The sequence below is a fragment of the Leptodactylus fuscus genome, chromosome 6 (genome assembly GCF_031893055.1).
Source record: "Leptodactylus fuscus isolate aLepFus1 chromosome 6, aLepFus1.hap2, whole genome shotgun sequence".
In the NCBI taxonomy this organism is placed as follows: domain Eukaryota; kingdom Metazoa; phylum Chordata; class Amphibia; order Anura; family Leptodactylidae; genus Leptodactylus; species Leptodactylus fuscus.
This window is the reverse complement of record NC_134270.1, coordinates 145,059,081-145,073,875: the sequence shown is the minus strand read 5'-3', so window position 1 is coordinate 145,073,875 and position 14,795 is coordinate 145,059,081. Positions and strand designations below refer to the sequence as shown.

At 43.7% G+C, this 14,795-nt stretch overlaps 2 protein-coding genes across 4 annotated transcripts in view; both read right to left on the bottom strand.

Moving 5' to 3' along the window:
* EMILIN3 (elastin microfibril interfacer 3) overlaps nucleotides 1-14,795 on the bottom strand; it is a 200,900-nt gene that overhangs the window by 119,456 nt on the left and 66,649 nt on the right. The window lies entirely within an intron of this gene.
* The window catches only part of MYL9 (myosin light chain 9), a 59,116-nt gene that overhangs the window by 31,742 nt on the left and 12,579 nt on the right, over nucleotides 1-14,795 (bottom strand). Inside the window, exon 1 of one of the 3 annotated variants that reach the window (XM_075277485.1) lies at nucleotides 1,297-1,357. The exons of the other annotated variants lie outside the window; for them this stretch is intronic. The gene's annotated coding sequence lies outside the window, so the exon portion shown is untranslated. Of the gene's footprint in view, nucleotides 1-1,296; nucleotides 1,358-14,795 lie in introns of those variants that run through there. 3 annotated transcript variants of the gene reach the window in all.

The following is a 14,795-nucleotide window of genomic DNA, read 5'->3' as shown; positions in this document are numbered from 1 at the left end:
CAAAAATTTATGTTTTTTTTTTTTTTTACATTTTGCCTCTCAAAAACATTCAAAACTTTGAAAAACAAAATTCTTGGGGTTGCCATATTCTGACATTCGTAATTTTTTTTGTATTTCAGTGTACGAAGCGGCATAAGTAGGGCCTGATGTTTTTGTTGTTTATAAAATTTTGGGGAATGTCTGATGTTTTGATTGCTTTTTATTCAATTTTTTCATGAGCGTCAAAACAGCAAAAAAAATGGTGGTTCGGCTCTTTTGATTTTTTTTTTTTTTTTTCTGATACGGCTTTCACTTTATGGGAAAATATTTTTATAACTTTGTAGACCCGGTGTTTTTGGAAGCAGTGATACCTACTGTGTGTGTTTCTTTATTTTTATAGGGGTCTAGCAGGAGGACCCGGCTTCGCACAAGTATATTTCATTTTTTGCTTGTGTAGTGGCCAGATAAGAATTGCCCAGTTTTGCACTAGCCTATTTTGTATGTCGTTTGTGTTTATAAATGTCACGTGATCATATGTATCTCAATTTGGATACCATTATAGTCTATGGGGTCTGTGTGTTTTCATAAGCTCACTAGAGATGAGCGAGTACTATTCGAAAGTCCCACTTCGAATAGCGTGCACCCATAGGAATGAATGGAAGTGGCTGGCACACAGACTTTGCTGCTTTAACCCCATGCGTGCCCGCTGCATCCATTCATTCCCATAGGATGAAAACACACGGACCCCATAGAATATAATGGGGTCCGTGTGTTTACTGCGCGGCGTCCACACAAGTCATGCGAAGAGGAAAATAGTTCATGAAGTACTTTTCTCTCTGCATGACTCAGGTGGACAGCGTGCGGAAAACACACAAATCCCATTATAGTCTATGGGGTCCCTGTGCTTTCATAAGCTCACCATTTGTCAATGCATTCAGTGTTCCATTTGGGGGTCCTAAGCAGACACAGATGTGAACCAGGCCTTATTAATAATAGCTCCTCCTTATTAATATATATATATATATATATATATATATATATATATATTATGCCCCCTTATTGATAATATTCCTCTCTCTATATATCTGTATATATCTATATCTATATATATATCTATATATATATATATAATGGGGGGGTTATACGGAGGATCTATTGTTAATAAAGCTAGGGGAACTAATCCCCCCATCCTTATATAATAGTCCCCATATGGATAACAATAAGACCTCCTTATACATAGCCCCTCTCCGCTTATTACATATAACCCCAGTCAGTAAGTATGTGCCCCCTTATCAATAATAAATAGTAACCCTTTACCTTCCGAGGCTGCTCCATGCTGAGCCCTGCTGTGCCCTGACGCTGTAGTCTCTCTCCCTGCTGTGGACGACGCAGTAGGACCTGTGATGACGTCATACACCACGCCCCCTCACAGGTCTTTGCTCCGGAGTTCTCTCATATCAGTGATGTATGGAGAGCAGGGACTACAGCTCGCTGGTCTGTCCTAGATATTCACAGCATTGGCTGCACAGCATGCCAATACACCTGGAACTACTAGGGCTCCCATGATCCGGAGCATCACGCCAAACGTCTGGTGCTGCGGATCCCGGGGCCCTTTGGGGTCGGGGGCCCTGGGCAATTGCCCCCCCCGCCCCTAACGCTGGCCCTGGCTGTGTATCTAATCCTGTGTGCCGACCTATCTAAATATCTGAAGTGTGATACTGTGTGCTGAACTGTGTATCTAATCCTCTATGTGTGGTGACCTGTATATCTAATCATCTGATGCAGTGGCGTAACTAGGAATGGCAGGGCCCCGTGGCGAACTTTTGACATGCCCCCCCCCCCCCCCCCCATCCCAACTGACGCCGAAGACCTCGACCGACCCCCTCCTCTGCACTCTATTATGTCCCTTACTGGCCCCTGCACACAGTATTAACCCCAATAGTGTCCCCTGCACACAGTATTAACCCCAATAGTGTCCCCTGCACACAGTATTAACCCCAATAGTGTCTCCTGCACACAGTATTAACCCCAATAGTGTCCCCTGCACACAGTATTAACCCCAATAGTGGCCCCTGCACACAGTATTAACCCCAATAGTGGCCCCTGCACACAGTATTAACCCCAATAGTGGCCCCTGCACACAGTATTAACCCCAATAGTGGCCCCTGCACACAGTATTAACCCCAATAGTGTCCCCTGCACACAGTATTAACCCCAATAGTGGCCCCTGCACACAGTGTTAACCCCAATAGTGGCCCCTGCACACAGTGTTAACCCCAATAGTGGCCCCTGCACACAGTATTAACCCCAATAGTGTCCCCTGCACACAGTATTAACCCCAATAGTGTCCCCTGCACACAGTATTAACCCCAATAGTGTCCCCTGCACACAGTATTAACCCCAATAGTGGCCCCTGCACACAGTGTTAACCCCAATAGTGTCCCCTGCACACAGTATTAACCCCAATAGTGTCCCCTGCACACAGTATTAACCCCAATAGTGTCCCCTGCACACAGTATTAACCCCAATAGTGGCCCCTGCACACAGTATTAACCCCAATAGTGTCCCCTGCACACAGTATTAACCCCAATAGTGGCCCCTGCACACAGTATTAACCCCAATAGTGGCCCCTGCACACAGTATTAACCCCAATAGTGGCCCCTGCACACAGTATTAACCCCAATAGTGGCCCCTGCACACAGTATTAACCCCAATAGTGGCCCCTGCACACAGTATTAACCCCAATAGTGGCCCCTGCACACAGTATTAACCCCAATAGTGTCCCCTGCACACAGTATTAACCCCAATAGTGTCCCCTGCACACAGTATTAACCCCAATAGTGGCCCCTGCACACAGTATTAACCCCAATAGTGGCCCCTGCACACAGTATTAACCCCAATAGTGGCCCCTGCACACAGTATTAACCCCAATAGTGTCCCCTGCACACAGTATTAACCCCAATAGTGTCCCCTGCACACAGTATTAACCCCAATAGTGTCTCCTGCACACAGTATTAACCCCAATAGTGTCCCCTGCACACAGTATTAACCCCAATAGTGTCCCCTGCACACAGTATTAACCCCAATAGTGTCCCCTGCACACAGTATTAACCCCAATAGTGGCCCCTGCACACAGTATTAACCCCAATAGTGGCCCCTGCACACAGTATTAACCCCAATAGTGGCCCCTGCACACAGTATTAACCCCAATAGTGTCCCCTGCACACAGTGTTAACCCCAATAGTGGCCCCTGCACACAGTGTTAACCCCAATAGTGGCCCCTGCACACAGTATTAACCCCAATAGTGTCCCCTGCACACAGTATTAACCCCAATAGTGTCCCCTGCACACAGTATTAACCCCAATAGTGTCCCCTGCACACAGTATTAACCCCAATAGTGTCCCCTGCACACAGTATTAACCCCAATAGTGTCCCCTGCACACAGTATTAACCCCAATAGTGTCCCCTGCACACAGTATTAACCCCAATAGTGTCCCCTGCACACAGTATTAACCCCAATAGTGTCCCCTGCACACAGTATTAACCCCAATAGTGGCCCCTGCACACAGTGTTAACCCCAATAGTGTCCCCTGCACACAGTGTTAACCCCAATAGTGTCCCCTGCACACAGTATTAACCCCAATAGTGTCCCCTGCACACAGTATTAACCCCAATAGTGGCCCCTGCACACAGTATTAACCCCAATAGTGTCCCCTGCACACAGTATTAACCCCAATAGTGGCCCCTGCACACAGTATTAACCCCAATAGTGGCCCCTGCACACAGTATTAACCCCAATAGTGGCCCCTGCACACAGTATTAACCCCAATAGTGGCCCCTGCACACAGTATTAACCCCAATAGTGGCCCCTGCACACAGTATTAACCCCAATAGTGGCCCCTGCACACAGTATTAACCCCAATAGTGGCCCCTGCACACAGTATTAACCCCAATAGTGGCCCCTGCACACAGTATTAACCCCAATAGTGGCCCCAGCACACAGTATTAACCCCAATAGTGGCCCTCTGTGGACACCCATAAACAATTATGATACTCTGGGGTCTTTTCAGACCCCAGAGTATAATAATCGGAGACCCGGGGAATAAAAACATTAAAAAAAAAACCCACTGTTGCTTCTTACCTGTTCCCCGGCTCCTGTGCTGTGCTGTCCTCCTCTCGCGTCCTTCGTTAATGACGTCGGACGTCACATGACCCAGGAAGCATGCCGGGTTCATGTGACGTCAGAGACGTCAGACAGCAGTAGGACGGAGGCCTGGCAGGATCGCGGAGAGGTAAGTAACAGTTTTTTATGTTTATTACCTCTCCCGATCCGCCGGTCATTATACTTGGGGGTCTGCAAAGACCCCCGAGTATAATGATAGCCCCTGTGGGGCCCGCGGTGTCACTTGCCGATCCCGGCCCAGCCAGGATCGGCAAGTGAATAGGGCCCGTAACAGTCTATTTAAAAAAAACCGCAGCGGTAGCGGCTGTCACCGGGCCCCCTAATGGCCCGGGCCCTGTGGCAGCTGCTACTGCTGCTACCACGGTAGTTACGCCACTGATCTGATGTGTGATACTGTGTATCTAATCCTCCAATGTGTGATACTGTGTGCTGAGATGTGTATCTAATCCTCTGATGTGTGATACTGTCTGCTGAGCTGTGTATTTAATCCTCTATGTTTGCTGACCTATGTATCTAAATATCTGATGTGTTATACTATGTGCTGAGTTGTGTATCTAATCTTCCGATGCGTGATAGCGTGTGCCGAGCTGTGTATCTAATCCTCTGGTGTGTGATACTGTGTGGTGACCTGTGTATGTAATCCTCTGATGTGTGATACTGTCTGCCGAGCTGTGTATCTAATCCTCTATGTGTGCTGACATGTATCTAAATATCTGATGTGTGATACTGTGCGCTGAGCTGTGTATCTAATCCTCCGATGTGTGATTCTGTCTGCTGAGCTGTGTATCTAATCCTCTGTGTGCTGACCTGTGTATCTAAATATCTGATTTGTGATACTGTGTGTGCCGAGCTGTGTATCCAATCCTCAGGTGTGTGAAACTGTGCGGTGAACTGTGTATCTAATCTACTTATGTGTGCTGAGCTGTGTATCTAATCTTCCAATGCATGCTAGTGTGTCGAGCTGTGTATCTAATCCTCTGATTTGTGATACTGTACTGAGCTGTGCATCTAATCCCCTATTTGTGATGGTGTATGCTGAGCTGCGTATCTAATCCTCCGATGTGTGATACTTTGTGCTGAGCTGTGTATCTAATCCTTTATGTGCTGACCTGTATATCTCAATATCTGATACTGTGTGCTGAGCTGTATGAGTTTTTGTCTGTCTGTCTATGCACAAACCAAACGACTGGACCGACCTTCTCCAAGTTTAGCACACAGATACATCAGGTGTCAGGGAAGGTTTTAGACTGAGCCTCAACTCTCTCAGACATACCGTTCCTGAGATACAGTATTCCAAAAACAATGACCTGCATTAGCCAATACAAACCTGCAAGTCTTTCACTCATATCCCAACTGCCATACACACGGTCACTACACAATCCAACACTAATAACCAAACTGAGATACACGCATCAGCAGATTAGATACACATCTCTGCATACACCATCACACATCAGAGCTTTACTCCAGGTTTCCATAACAACCCGGCCATTTTTCTTCACTGCCGTATGTCAGCTTTAAAGGGGCAGGGCGCTGTAGATGACACTGTTACACAAGGTCACATACACACAGCTTTACTCCAGGTATCCATAACAACTGATGGCAGATATTTCACTGATATCCAAACTGAGGTACACATGATCACGTGATGCTTATGGACACACACAAATGACATACAAAATACACCAGTGTAAAACTGGGCAATTCTTATGGGGCAACTACGCAAACAAAAAATGAAATATTCCTGTTTGAAGCCGGGTGCTCCTGCTAGTTTTTATATATGTATATATATAAGAGAAAGGGGATTTATTTTTTTTTTAAATAAATGTTAGAGGGTCTGATCACTAATATAATGCTTTGTAGTAGCGCAGCCTGCAATAGAAGTGTAATGGAGACAGGCCTGGGAGCCATTTTTTGGCTTCTGGCTGTCATGGTAATGGATTGCCATTTCAGGGGACAGCAATCCACACCAAGCTGGCAGTACATATGCCTGCTGAAAAATGGTGGCGCACTCAGCTTTGAGTTGCTGCCAGATCTCCACTGCCATATTCAAACACTGACATCTGCCGCAATAGTACGGAAGATGTCGGGAAAGAGTTGATATTCGAAAAAATGTACACAAACTACAAGGGGAAATATATCTGTTTTTCACAGCTTTTATGTTTTTTTTTTATAATAGTGTTACTAAAATTTTCTCTCTCTCTGTTACAGTAATTTATTTTTTTTGCAGGTGACACTAACCAGTGGCGTAACTACCATGGTAGCAGCTGCCACAGGGCCCGGGACATTAGGGGCCCAGTGACAGCCGCTACCGCTGCTGCGGTTTCGGACCCCCGAGTATAATGATCGGCGGCCTGGGAGAGGTAAGCAGGGCCGGCATTAGGGGGGGAGCAAACTTGGCTATTGCCCAGGGCCCTAGCACTTGCAGGGGCCCCCTGTTGGTGGAATACTTTCCCTATTAACCTTTTCGCTGCCAAGGGTCTCTGGAAATTTTGCACCTCCAGTAGCCAGAGCAATTTTCACAGTTTTGAGATGTACAAATCAAACCTAAATTGCAACATTAAAAAAGCATCCAACCCCCCCCCCTCCCCCCATACCTATATATTTTCTTAAAGTAGACACCTGCAGCATTGCCAGAATGCCACTTGGTACTTTATACGAACAGGCACCTTCATGCAATTTTGATTTAAAGTGAATGTTTTATGGAAAAGCGCAAATAAATGTATATTAGTTGTTAAAAGCGGAAACCAAATAATAAATTATATGCACCAAACCTCCTAAAAATAAGAGTTCAACATGTGCAGAGTTCATACATATAACTATAGCTTGCACCCGCATGCACGTGTCTTCAGAAAATCGCTAGAACTGGTAGGAACAAAAATCTGCTTTGAAGCTGGAAATGTTAAAAAAGTATCATCCTATAAAATGTAGGGATTACACACCATGAAAAGTAAGTGAACCCCTAAACCCTATATATTTTTTAGAAAGTAGACAACCTGAAGATTACAAATGTCTTAATGGGTCATCGATAGCCACATCCACCTTCATGCAACTTTGCGACCAACACAAATAATTTTTTGAAAATATACGCTAAAACACATATTTGCACCTAAAACTCATGTTCAATCTCAGATTCATATACAAAATGCATTTAAAATAATAGCTTAAGGTGTATACAATGTGTAAATATACTATATGTACCGCAAACATCAACTACAACAAGAGCTCAGACTCCTGAATACAGAAGACAGGCAGGATTTTGCTGTTAATCCTGGGTTTGTGTGTTTGGATGTTTGCATGTTCGGATGTTTGTTCCTCAATCACGGAAAAACCGCTCCACCGATTTGGCTGAAATTTTCCACAAACATAGTTAATACACTCGATTAAACAATAAGCTACTTTTTGTCACAATAGCGCACATACGTTTGTGCCAGGACCCCCACAAAACCCAAACTCACACCACCATCTCTGCAATCTCACACACTTTGGACCATAGCAAGCCACAAAATTCATATTGCCCTCTACAGCCTCGCCCCTAACCCCACACAATCACATATACATATACTTTACCACTTTGCCCCTCACCTTAACGATACTCCAGGAGGCGCTCTTTAACGCTCCGGAGCAGCCATGTTTGCCGACCCCCACCGCTCTGACAATCCGTGACACCGCCCACCCATGTCAATACCCCTAGGCGGTCTAATAAATGCAAAAAAAAAAAGTTTAAAAAAAGTAAAAAAAAAAAATATATAAAAAAAATAAATAAAAAGGATTAAAAATTCAAATCACCCCCCTTTCCCTAGAACACATATAAAAGTAGTTAAAAACTGTGAAACACATACATGTTAGGTATCCCCACGTCCGAAATCGCCCGCTCTACAAAGCTATACAAATATTTTTCCTGTTCGGTAAACGCCGTAGCAGGAAAAATGGTCAAAAGTGCCAAACCGCCATTTTTTCACTGTTTTGATTCTGATAAAAATTTGAATAAAAAGTGATCAAAGCAATAACATTTCCCGAAAAATGGTAGAACTAAAAAGTACACCCGGTCCCGCAAAAAAAGACGCCCTATACATCCCCGTACACGCACGTATAAAAAAGTTACGGCTGTCGGAATATGGCGACTTTTCAAAAAATAATTTTTTAACACAGTTTTGGATTTTTTTTAAGGGGTCAAAATGTAAATAAAACCATATAAATTTGGTATCCCCGGAATCGTAACGAAACACAGAATACAGGGGACATGTCATTTTGGTTGCACAGTGAACGCCGTAAAACCAAAGCCCCTAAGAAAGTCGCAGAAATGCATTTTTTCTTCAAATCCACCCCATTCTGAATTTTTTCCCTGCTTCCCAGTACATTATATAGAATAAATAATGGTGGCATCATGAAGAAAAATTTGTCCCAGGAAAAATTAAGACCTCATATGGCTCTGGGAGCGGAGAAATAAAAAAGTTATGGGGTTTAGGAGGGGAGTCAAAAACGAAAATCAAAAAATGCCATCGGCAGGAAAGGGTTAACTTCAAATACCTCTGTCCCAAAGTCACTATGTAAAGTTTCTCACAACACCGTATATATAGCGGCTCAAATACAAATTAACTTCAACACAAAAGTCTCACGTATTCTCTGAATTACAGCAAAAACAAGATACAAAGTTACATTTCATATCCTTTACCTTATACACAGTACGAAAACCTTACCCGCGCCTGTATATACCCACTGCTACAATCACCGCAGACGAAGTCGCGGGTAACAGCTAGTCACTAATACAGTCCTATGAAAAAGTTTGGGCACCCCTATTAATCTTAATCATTTTTAGTTCTAAATATTTTGGTGTTTGCAACAGCCATTTCAGTTTGATATATCTAATAACTGATGGACACAGTAATATTTCAGGATTGAAATGAGGTTTATTGTACTAACAGAAAATGCGCAATATGCATTAAACCAAAATTTGACCGGTGCAAAAATATGGGCACCTCAACAGAAAAGTGACATTAATATTTAGTACATCCTCCTTTTGCAAAGATAACAGCCTCTAGTCGCTTCCTGTAGCTTTTAATCAGTTCACTCAATGCCAAATAGCGTTTTCAACAGTGAGTCAATCCAAAACTGTAAGTTCAATCATCAAGTTCTTTAAATGCATTTTAAAGCATCAAGATATGTTGATGCAGTCCAGAGATATCGGCATTATTAGGGAGGACGTAGTAGCTACGTCCTCGGCTACTGAAGTGCCACCTTGGGAGCACGTATAGCTACGTGCCTGGCAGTGAAAGGGTTAATATAGGGAAAGTATATGTCCGAAGCTGCAGCAATGGCTGATACACAGGAGCCGATGCAGAAGCTGCAGGTCTGGCTCCACTCAGCGCTCCAGGAAAGTGAAACTCATAAAAGAAACCACAGGTACATAGGACATACTGGGGTTACTATACTTATTACTATCAGGTACACAGGACATACTGGGGTTACTATGCTTATTAATATCAGGCATTTGGGGTGATTAATTTTTTTTTAGTAACTCCATGTGCCTCATATAAATAGCAATTAACCCCATCATGTCCCTCACATTAACCCCTGTGTGCCTCACACGGTTACTAATATGTGAGACATATGGGGGTAATAATAATGAAGATACTTTATTATTACCTCCATGTCTCTCACATATCAGTAACTCTTATGTGAGGTACACGAGGGTTAATGTGAGGGACATGATGGGGTTAACTGCTATTAATATGAGGCACATGGAGTTACTAAATTGTAATGCACATGACCAGAGCAGGTGACGTGACAGTATTTAGTCCTGTAGGGGCCACTGAGGGACATAATACTGTGTGCAGGGGCCACTATGGGGGATAATACTGTGTGCAGTGGTCACTATTGGGTATAATACTGTGTGGTGGGGCCACTGAGGGACATAATACTGTGTGCAGGGGCCACTAAGGGACATAATACTGTGTGCAGGGGCCACTATGGGGGATAATACTGTGTGCAGGGGCCACTATGGGGGATAATACTGTGTGCAGGGGCCACTATGGGGGATAATACTTTGTGCAGGGGCCACTATGGGTGATAATACTGTGTGTTGGGGCCACTGAGGGACATAATACTGTGTGCAGTGGCCTCTAAGGGACATAATACTGTGTGCAGGGGCCATTATGAGGCATAATACTGTGTGCAGGGGCTACTATGGGGCATAATACCGTGTGCAGGGGCCATTATGGGGCATAATACTGTGTGCAGGGGCTACTATGGGGCATAATACTGTGTGCAGGGGCCACTATGGGTGATAATACTGTGTGTTGGGGCCACTGAGGGACATAATACTGTGTGCAGTGGCCTCTAAGGGACATAATACTGTGTGCAGGGGCCATTATGAGGCATAATACTGTGTGCAGGGGCTACTATGGGGCATAATACCGTGTGCAGGGGCCATTATGGGGCATAATACTGTGTGCAGGGGCTACTATGGGGCATAATACTGTGTGCAGGGGCCACTATGGGGCATAATACTGTGTGCAGGGGCCACTATGGGACATAATACTGTGTGCAGGGGACACTATGGGGCATAATAGAGCACACAGGAATGCGTAGGAGGGCTTCGGTTGAGATCTTCGGTGTCAGGGGGGAGGGGGGCCCCATGTCAAAAGTTTGTCACAGGGCCCCACTATTCCTAGTTACACCACTGACTAGAACTTGTGATTTTGGTGTGGTAGTGGGTTTTCTTTTGTGTTTTTTATTTTTTTCACACCTTTTTCCTATCACCTTCTGGAGAGCTGATCTGGCACCCAGCTGCTCTTGTAAATCCTGGCCCCCAGGAGGGCGCATGACTGCGGAGTCACATCATGGGGATGGTAATAAATCATCTGTGCGCTCTCTATAGGAGGTCTTTGTTACTACAGGCTCCCTGCTTCTGCAGCTGCACATTTCCTCCTGGAAATGAGAGTAAGATAATCCTTTAATAGTCCCACTGTGGGGAAATTCAGTAAAGTGAAAAGACAACAGGAGGTCTGGATAAGGAGCTGGTCTATTTAACTAAGTGGTCTTTCAGAGAGTGTCACTGTGTGTGTGTGCGCATAAATTGTTGGTCCCCCTCATTTAATGAAAGAAAAACCCACAATGGTCACAGAAATAACTCGAATCTGAAAAACTGGAATTTTCCAATCTACATGTTGACAAGCCAAAAGCTTCTGGGAGAATGTTCTATGGACGGATGACACAAAAATCAAACTTTTTGGCAAGACACATCAGCTCTAAGTTCACAGATGGAAAAATGAAGCATATCTTGAAAAGAACACTGTCCCTACTGTGAAATATGGAGGAGGTTCGGTTATGTTCTTGGGCTGCTTTGCTGCATCTGACACAGGGTGTCTTGAATCTGTGCAGGGTACAATGAAATCTTAAGACTATTAAAGAGGACCTTTCATCAGATTGCAATTCCATATACTGCTGGAAAGCGGACAGTGCCCTGAATTCAGCGCGATCTGTGCCCTAGGTAAAGCGCTATCGGTTCCGGTACCGTAGTGCTTTACAGTCAGAAGGGCGTTTCTGACAGTCGAGTATTATCAGGAGGGGAGGGAGTCGTTCCTCCTCGCTCACACTGTGTAGCGCGATAGGCGCTGCTGTGGAGAAGGACATTCCTGGCTGAATGTCAGAAACGCCCTTTTGACTGTAAAGCGGTAAGGTATCGGGACCGATATCACTTTACCCGGGGCACAGATCGGGAAAGCTAAATTCAGTGCACTGTCGTCTTTCCAGTAGTATATGGAACTGCCTGTGCCCAATCTGATGAAAGGTCCTCTTTAAGGGATTCTAGAGAGAAATGTGCTGCCCAGTGTCAGAAAGCTTGGTCTAAGGCTGCATTCACCATTCACACTGAGTAACGCTGGCGTTTTTTGTGCTTATTTTTGCACATAATGCCGCGTATACGCGGCGTTAACGCGGCGCTATGCGCAAAAATAAGCACAAAAAACGCCAGCGTTACTCAGTGTGAATGCAGCCTAAGTCTCAGGTCAGGGCTCATGCAACAGGATAATGACACAAAACACACAACTGAAAACACCCAAGAATGGCTAAGAGGAAAACATGGGACTATTCTGAAGTAGCCTTCTATGAGCCCTGACCTAAATCCTATTGAGCATTTTTGGAAGGAGCTGAAACATGCCGTCTGGTAAAGGCCCCCTTCAAACCTGAGACACCTGGAGCAGTTTGCTCATGAGGAGGGGGCCAAAATACCTGCTGAGAGGTGCAGAAGTCTCATTGACAGTTACAGGAATCATCTGATCGCAGCGATTGCCTCTAAAGGTTGTGCAACAAAATATGAAGTTAAGGGAACCGTCATTTCTGTCCAGGACGGTTTCATCAGTTTTTTATTTATTTATTTATTTTTTAAATCTGTTAAAGCGAAAAGCAATGTCTGACTTTCATTCATAGCTGGGAATCTGTTCCTTTTGGGACAGAAATACTGATTTGGCAATTAAATCCACATTATGATTAAAAAGACTTTATAACTGAGTCGTTCATGATGTTAAGGATGCTGCCCTCTATAGGGTGGTGTACAGAGTGCACTCTGTTCTCCTAATTCCATCCAGGAGAATAGATTTGCATATTTCATTTGTTCATTTTCATAGAATTTTTTATTTATTATTACTTTTATCAGATTCAAGTTATTTCTGTGACCATTGTGGGGTTTTCTTTCATTAAACAAGGAGTACCAACAGTTTTGACCGTGTGTGTATATATATCTCTTCACCGCTTTCAGTATTATAGTCAATGGTGCCTGTGGGTAACTGCTGTTTTAGCGGCCCAGATCTATCTATCTATCTATCTATCTATCTATCTATCTATCTATCTATCTATCTATCTATCTATCTATCTATCTATCTATCATCTATCTATTTATCATCTTTTCTGTATCTCATATCTGTATATAATTTATCTATTTGGCTATGTAAGATATAAGCCACTTAAGCTATATTCACACTACCGTGCTAATTCTCAAGCATGTTTTGTCATCATAGCAGAATCAGCACCAGTGTGACATCTTTTTTATCACAGTCCCATGAACTTTCAACTGGAGGGTCGTATCTGTGAAAAATCCCAGCATATTTCTAATTCTTTTCAAATCTTTTTCTGACTTTGGCTCAAAAAAAACAAGTGGAAAACTTGCATAAAATAGTACATGCACACAGGGTTTATACGTGGGAAGTATGCAACAAAATCTGTATATATATATATATATATATATATATATAATGAAAAGGTGATAGGCAGAGTGCTGGAGTCACGATATATCTCCCCCAGATTCCTGACATATGTGTGTTCCAGTGCGGGTCTTGAGTAGGCCTCAGGCAAGGTATGGGTCCTGGGCTCCTTAATGGGCCATAAAAGGCTGCAGAGCTTCAAGGCAGATCCTGGGGGCGAGAGGAGGCACCTGAATCTGTCCTTAAATATCGAGAGTCTGGTGAGACCAAACTGTGCTATTTTGTTCATTTATGTGGTTAGTAGTAAGCCACACGTATAGTTAGCTTTATACTGTTTAGTTAGTGCTCGGACGAGTAGGGTTTATTTGATGTTTTTGCCTGAAGTTAAGGCTGTATTTTATTTTGCTTATTTTTTACCTGACGTGGTTTATCGATTTTGCTGTTTTTCTAAATAAAACTGTTTGCACCAGATATTGCGTCCCTGTCTCTGACTGGTTGGGTCTGCACCATTGCTGCTACCGAGCTACCTTCCCCACAATATATATATGCACAGGAATCTGTGTATAAAATCCGCATCAACTGGGCCAGATTTTGGTGTGGATTTTCATACTTGTACTTGCAAATTTCCACATGTGAATTTGAAAGTAATCTTTGTAAACCCAAGCTGGAAATAAAATATATAAATGGACCTCCTGCTGACTTTAAAGTGCACACCATGTGGAAAAAGATCTGTATCGTGCATTAGAAACCGAATTTCTCAGTGACTAACACTCATAGACTACAGTGCGGATTTTCTGCATTGAAATCCGCTTGGAAATTCTGCCCGATCGTGTGCATGTGCACATAGCAGCACAATTCTACTGTTATTATATATTATACTGCCGCCACACGAGCATGAACCCTCACAGACCATTGTAGAGACAGCAGAACTCCTCTGCTAGCTGCATAGCATTAACTATTTATATACTGTGCAGGTAGATTACACGTGACGCTCATACATCAGTAATGTCGCCGGTTATTAGTTACGGATATATTATTATTCAGAGATTACGACACAAGCCTGACGCCTGGTCTGACCAGTCCTGCACGTCCTACATTCCTACGAAGTGAAATTCTGCCTTTAGATGTTCATTGCTGTATCTTGCCACCGTAAGCAACAATCTACACCTCCACCACACCCCTTGCATAAGAGACTTCAAACGTGTCTTAAATATGGTTTGTCAAAGTGTTCTGGCTCATTCGTAGAATTTCTCAGGATTCTCTAAAGCTGCAAAATATTCAGAAAGCCACTTGTGACTGTTGTCCAGCAGCGGGTTGTCTTTGTACAGTACATCCTGCATGTTCACAGTGTCATATCATGGCTGAACACTGCTGGTGAGCGAAAGCAGAACTTCCTTAAACTCGCCTATTGTGTTTGCCTCTAATATAGTTA